General features: G+C 39.7%; 1 long non-coding RNA gene across 1 annotated transcript in view; it reads right to left on the bottom strand.

Annotated features, from left to right (window-relative positions):
- LOC127941491 (uncharacterized) overlaps positions 1 to 5,464 on the bottom strand; it is a 29,326-nt gene extending 23,862 nt beyond the window's left edge. The window contains exon 1 of the long non-coding RNA XR_008149040.1: positions 5,362 to 5,464. This is a non-coding gene — a long non-coding RNA (uncharacterized LOC127941491). The remainder of the gene's footprint in view (positions 1 to 5,361) is intronic.
- Positions 5,465 to 7,306: the final 1,842 nt, after the last annotated feature.

The raw sequence follows: 7,306 nt of genomic DNA on the forward strand, positions 1-7,306 counted from the left end.
GGCACTGTCTCAAAATTCTATGAGCAAATACCTTAATGGAACAACAGTGTGCCACCTGTATAATTTGATATTCAGCTACAAACCCACAGCAAAGGCCCAGGAAGAACCGCGGTTTCCTACTTCCCGAGAGTGGCCCACAGGTGGCCTCAGGCAAGGACCGGCCACACATCCTCTCCGACCCCCTCTGGAGGTGACCTTGCAACATAACCTGCTGTGTAAAAAAAGCTTCATGGGACGCCAAGACAGTGTATATCAGGGCTTCAAAAAGCCGCCCCGGGGAATCATTTTTTAAAAAGCTGAGGTTTAGAGGGCTCTTTGAAACACAGAGATGGTGGAAAAGGTCTGCATTTTACCTCGCAGCTAACAATCCACCACAGATTTAACGCGGCTGTCACCTTAAAGAAAGTCAGCATTAAAAGAGGAACCACTCTGTGGGACTTCAGACTTAAGAGTGTGAAAAAAAAGGCAGAGAAACATGCTTTAGACCTGAAAACAAAACAAAAAAACAATAACAAAACAAAAATATGACGTCTTCCCAGCATGGCTATCACTTCGTTAATGAGCACTGAAGAAAACATTAACTTAGGAGCATCTTTTCTTTTTATTCTTTTCTAGACTGCACTTCGGCGGTCATTGAGAAGGGCAGATGCTACTAAGGGGAGGATAATTGGTCATGAGCTGTCTGAAATGTGTAATTAGACAAGATGAGATACTCCCAGTTTTTTGCATCCCTCTCTCTCTCTCTTTTATCACCCCTCCATTTCCAGTTGGCAGTCTGAGCGCCTTAGTGTCAGCTTTGATCTCTGTTAAGGTTCTCTGAGCCCTTTCAGATAGGATCAATTTGCTGTTACACACATCACTCTTGGCTCTCTCCCTTGGCTACTCGCTTGTTTGTGACAGGCGTAAGCACATACAAATAATTGCGGATCTCAGCTTCGCTGGATAAAAATAAGATGCACAGATGTGAAGTGCATCCTCCCTTCAATAAGAATAGAGCGAACAGCTTACAAGAGAAAACTTTCACTGCACAAATCGGAGATTTAGTCACATGGATAGAATTCGGATTCCCAGTGCTTCACAAACTAGTCATGAAGTCAACATGTCAGCCAAGCACACATACCCTTGCTATTAAAGCGTATAGTATTAAATGTAATGAAAAGTGAAAACGAGAAAAATTGTCAAAATGTGACTTTGATACAGACTTTTTTCCAACACTTTAAAAATATTACCCCAAACATCACTGACATCACTATGTTGTAAGGCAGTTATTACTGTAATAACAGACACAGAACTAACATATGGTTTCCGAAGTCTTTAATTATAACGCCCAAACAGAATGGTGTTTTGTCATTTAGTTCATATATTAGCCATAGTTCAGATATTCAGAAAACTATTTTGTTTCCCATGATAATGAAAGTGCAATTTAAATAAATAAATAAATAAATAAAACTCACACCACATGACATTTACAGGACTATTTGGCTATATAACTTAGCCTGTCAAACATACTTGGCCCCATGTTGATCAAAACATGTTTGACTTGATTTTTTCCTGAGGAATGCAAAAGAAGATATTTTGAAGAGCCTAAAGGGGTCTGAACAATAATGGAAAACACAGACATTTTCTTTAATATATTCTCGTGTGTTTCACAGAAGAAGATTTGGTAAAACATGACAAAAAAAAAAAGTGTGACATGACATTCAGCCAAGTATGGTGACCCATACTCAGAATTTGTGCTCTGCATTTAACCCTTCCAAAGTGCACACACACAGAGCAGTGAACACCCACACACACACTGTGAACACACACCCGGAGTAGTGGGCAGACGTTTATGCTGCGGCGCCCGGGGAGCAGTTTTGGGTTCGATGCCTTGCTCAAGGGCACCTAAGTCATGATATTGCCAGCCCGAGATTTGAACCCACAACCATAGGGTTAGGAGTCAAACTCTCTAACCACTAGGCCACAGCTCCCTGTAAATGAGCAAATTAAGACCGAAATAACATTTTTGGGTGAACTTTTCTTTAAACTCAAAACATAACATATGCTGGCCTTTTCAGCAGGTTTGAAAAAAATAAATAAATCTATGTTAATTTACTTTTTTGGAAAAGAATCAGAGTAGGGCAGATCCACATGAACAAGTTGCCAGTCTCCATTAAAGGCTGGCCTGCAGCAAGTTAGGACTTCCCTTGGTATCAGAAGTCACTGAGAAAATGATCTGAAAGGTCTAGTCAGATTGTCATCAGTTATGTAAAAGCACTGAGATGCTTTCAGGAAGCCGTATATGGAGGACAAGACTAATGTCAAGGGTTTTCTGGAGGGATGATGCTGGACTCAATGACAACTCTTTAAAACATGTCTTCTGTGTTTGTATACACTCTATGTGGCATTTGTTGCAAACATGTGGTTTACAAATGCTCTTTAAAGTCTAATGCTGATGGAATCCCAACTTCTTCACTGTTTAACAAGCTTCTATTTACCTCGTGAATGTCTGAGAGAGAATGGCACCCAATAATGCAGTATACGCATGATTGGTGCCAAACGATGTTAAATGTTAGCTTTGAAGAGTGTGGCCCTCCAGCATGGGTTCACATCAGCAAACACATTTTCCAACCGCCCAAAGTGGTCTGCTGTCTCTCCTTCATGGACACACCACTCCTGTCATTGCTCCCCTCTTTTGCTCTCTCTCTCCCTCTCTCTCCCTCTGCGGCCTGCATCTCTCTTCCCTTCCCCCATTTGTTTTCCTGCTCAGCACAGTCAGGCCATGAGCTAGAACAAATCTATCTGCAAAACCAGACTATTAACTATTGAATAAATAGATTATAATCTATTGCTTGACAGGTTTGATGGCAATATTAAAATGCATTCTCATTACCAGAAACATCAGATGAAAGGAGAGGTGAGAGGTCGGATGATTACAAGTCTTTGTGGTGCCAAGCGGTGAACTCAAACAAGGAGCTAGCTGTCAATCAAGCTTGTTTGCCATGCATTCTGGTCAGTTCATCATCTGCAGCCTTGACCTTATGCAAACCTGGAAGATGAAATCTATACATGTTGATGTGGAACAACTTATTGATATGCAGAGAGCAAATGCTGTCTACCTAAAGACTGGCATCATTCAGCCACATATACATATCCATGTATTAAGAATTTTTATTTTATTTATTGCAAGTAAATGTTATAAAGAAAATATCTCAATCTTTAATCAAAATGTTATCACCCTGATCTCAGAAACATTTTTTGCTGATGTATCCAATTATTAACCAAAAATAGTATAGCCATCCAATAGCAAACCAATAATGACCAACAGCCATCATTAATTATTTTTTAATTATTCTGAATTATTTAGAACTTGTGCACTTGTTTTAAAGCTTCGGCTGAAAAATGTTGAGCCTTACAGTGAATCTCTCCACTATAAGAATGGGTTATGTGTTGATGCAAGGGTATTACTACTACATTTTGGCCACATGCTGACAGTGCAGACCTGTAAAGATGTGTACAGGGTTTATAGTGTATGAACTACAGACCAGTTCAATCAAAGCATTTCACAATAAAATCCTCAGACCAAGTTATTTGGTCAACGGAGAGCTAGAAAAATGAAAGAAGTGTTACAGCAACAGTGTCCTCATGACATGGTATTACAAAAGACTACAGCAGAATGTTTCGCTGTTTACGTAAAACCAAAGGTCCTATATTCTGAAATGTTTAACAACGTGTCTAAAATAATATTTGGAATCAAATATATGGAGAGAATCCATGGCATGCTTTCAGTTTTCAGAGAAAATAATTGTAATATGTTCTTGTCTATTCATAAAAGAGTTGGACAGTGTTTACAACAATACACTGAGAATGGAAGCTCAGAAGACAATTAAAGAGTGTAAACAAAACCATGAAGAGCCAAAACTATCTTCGAAGCACTGTTTACATGACCTGACTTCTTCAAACCTCATCCAGTGCCTCTTCCCAAGGGCAAGCCTTCAAGGGAATAGCTCAAGAAGGTGTTATGCTCAACACGATGACTAGGGGCTGTTCTGTTTGAATGGAAGTCAATGGACTAGAGGAGATGCCTCAATGCACAGAATAAACTGTTTGTGCATGAAAACAGCTTATCGCTTAATACACTGAATGCTTGGCTGCTAATCTTGAAAATGGCAGGCATTGCATATTTTCTTTGGAATGAGCTATATATAGAGCTTGTATAAAAATAAATAAATAAATTAAAAACATGATTTACTAAAGTACTACCCACTTATCTCCTGATGCAAAACTCTGACGGCTAATGTTAAGGTCGCTATTTGATTAGCTTAGAAGGTACACATTACTAATGGTTAACTAAAGGTTTACATCTCTTCCATCGATTAGAATATCTATGTGTCATTTACAGAAATTATGCCAAAAACGATTAACCACAGTTTTCTGTACCTCAAAAAGTGATTCTCAACGGGCTTTGCTGGCTTAGGATACTGTATATATTTTAACTGGACATTAAGCACTACAATTGTTCTTAATGATAATAATGATAATATTAGAAATAATTTCAAAATAGAATAACTTCTACTGTGATAACCAAACCAGCCTCTAAATGTGTGATTGTGATCAGTCTTTGATGTCATCAACAAAATATGGGAAGAGTTTTCTCTATGCATGATTATTAGTAAATAATAAAAGGCAGCTAACCATATATGTTGTTTGGGTTGCCAGATGAGAACCACTGATTTAGTAAACTTTACATCACAAATAAATATTATTTACTAAATAATTCATGTATATAAAAAAAAAAACACTTCATTTCCAGTACTCATAATTCTTTCAGTTAAGGAACACAACTGCAATGAAATCTAAATGAAGTTGAGCTACTCAACTCTACGTAAAACACTTTTGATGTTCTCAATTGATTATTCAGACTAACTGAATGACTGTTTATTTTAGCAATTCCTAGCAAGGTGAAGGATGGCTGAAACTCTACTTTGGCCAGCAGTCCGTAAAGCTATTGCGTCTGTTCTACTTGACCTGCCATCCGTGACGTAATACAAAGAGACTGATTGCCCCCTGATGCTGTGCCAACAGAGTCAGACATTTCAGATTTTCTCTTTTACTGTTAAGTCAGTAGGGGAAAGTGAGGCTCAGAGGAGAGACAAAGCCACTGATGAACTGATTGACATTTCCTAATGTGATATTTGAGTCCAACCACACATACACGGACTTCCAAAGGGATATACAACAGTCACCACACTGACCGTCCATCTCGACTGCTGCAGGTTAAGAGAGATAGATTCACCTTGGGGTCAGATGGGAATGCATGTGCATCATGAACAACAGGCTCGCGGACTGGAAAGGAAGAAAATGACTTTTCAACAGCAGTACCTCATTCATCTACTCTTGAATCTTTTCCATTCCGCGTTCCACCCCATCTTTCCACTTACAGCATCATGAATGGGCACCCTTCACCTCCTCCGTCTGATTCGCCTGAAAACACAAGATGCAAACAAGCTGTGAAAACCAGCCCATATTCTGTATGCTTTTTCCCTTACACATGGTAAACACTTCTGTGTGTCCAAGGAAATTAGAATAGCTTCCAAAGGGCACAGTGATCTATTCTTTAAGCACGGGACTACCTTTTGACATCGGACATACCAAGCATGCATACAAAATCATTGAAACTGCCGCAATGAGCAGGAAACAAGGAGTATTGGCCAAACAAGGTTTCACTTCCAATCATGCTTTGGCCTTTTAAAGCACCCTGTGGATCAATTCTTGCTTTCAACCCAAAGAGCCTATATTAAATGATTCATGTAAGATCAAATAGACATTTCAGGGAAAAAATAGTCAATCCCTTCACTCAAACAGAGTTGTGTCAGGATTTGATAGAATCTGTGTATAGTTAGCAAGTTAGCTTTAGCAGTTGCTGGTTTTATAACTTTTGTGACCTGAATTACATACTACACTACAAACTTAAACTACGTATGGATTATGTACTCTTTACGTATACTTCTTATTGTTGAAATCTTCAGTGTGAACACTCTACTCATACTTTTCATACTACAAAATGGCATAGAATAAATGTTGCGAAGCAAATCAATATACAGCGAGTGTCTAACAGCCATGCTTATAGATAGCATCACGATGCTAACATAACTTTCTCTAATTATATTAACTTTTAACATAACATTTCATTACATACAACATTCCACAACATGATGTTACTACCCAGTCACAGTGGTTTCTTAATAAAAACATGTTGCAGATCTATATATTGTGGAAACATGCTTGAGGGCAAATTCTCTCTAAATTGCTCACCCATCAAAACCGTTTGATCACCAAGATCAGGCTGAAATCTTTACCTAAAATGTGTCCGATTAATCAGTCGACAGGAGAATTGGAAAAACAACAAGAAAAAACAGCACCAGATTGGAAATTTGAGAAGACAAATAGCGTCTGAACGATGCCATGCATTATTGTGTCATCTACATAGTCATCTAATGGCTGTATCACATTAATAAAGCGGAGAACGTTATACTGTAACAGATGGTGAGACTACATCAGCGTCTCAGGAGCTATTTATTAAATGTGTTATTAATTATTTTCAACATGATGAGCTTTGTGGCTCCTTCTGGCCTGGGTGAAAGCAGGAGTGTGCTATTTGCTTTTATTCCAGTTAGATGGCTGCCCACCTTTGCTAGAATAGGAACCGCTCTGGTTGCTAAAACTGCATGGAATAAAGCCATCATCTAACTACATCCTATTTTTTTAAATAACTAACAATTAAACTCACCTTATTTAATAAACCCAAGCAGGCTATGAATATGTCTGTGATTAATGGCTATGCTTGACAAACCCGACACCTCACTTCGCAGTAAAGCTAACAATCTGTGATAGAACTCTTGCTTTCCAGCTGAGCCTTTTGCTGTGGTCTCAAGGCTATCACCTCTTCATCCCATCCCAGTGGGACACAGGTGCGAGCTGATAGAGGAGGACACGGCACGCACACCCACCTTTCCCCCAAGCCTCCTCTTCACTCCCTGCAGGCACTCTGTAGGCCTGGGATGCCAGCTGGAGGTGACAGTTTCCTCACCTGCCACAGGCAGCCCGCCACCTGCCAACACTCACCCCGTTACCCTACACAGGTGGCGGAGGACAGCAGAGTCATGACACCATGCTGCCCAGCCTGTCTCCGCTCCTCCTGCCCTCTTCCCATAACCCCCACCCCTTAGGTTCATGCTCCAGCACCCTCACTGCAAAACTATATCTCCTGCTAACACCTTGCACACTATCTCAGTCTCATTTGGTGATTTATAGAGGCCAGGCCTTT

This window comes from Carassius gibelio, chromosome A21, assembly GCF_023724105.1.
Source record: "Carassius gibelio isolate Cgi1373 ecotype wild population from Czech Republic chromosome A21, carGib1.2-hapl.c, whole genome shotgun sequence".
In the NCBI taxonomy this organism is placed as follows: Eukaryota; Metazoa; Chordata; class Actinopteri; order Cypriniformes; family Cyprinidae; genus Carassius; species Carassius gibelio.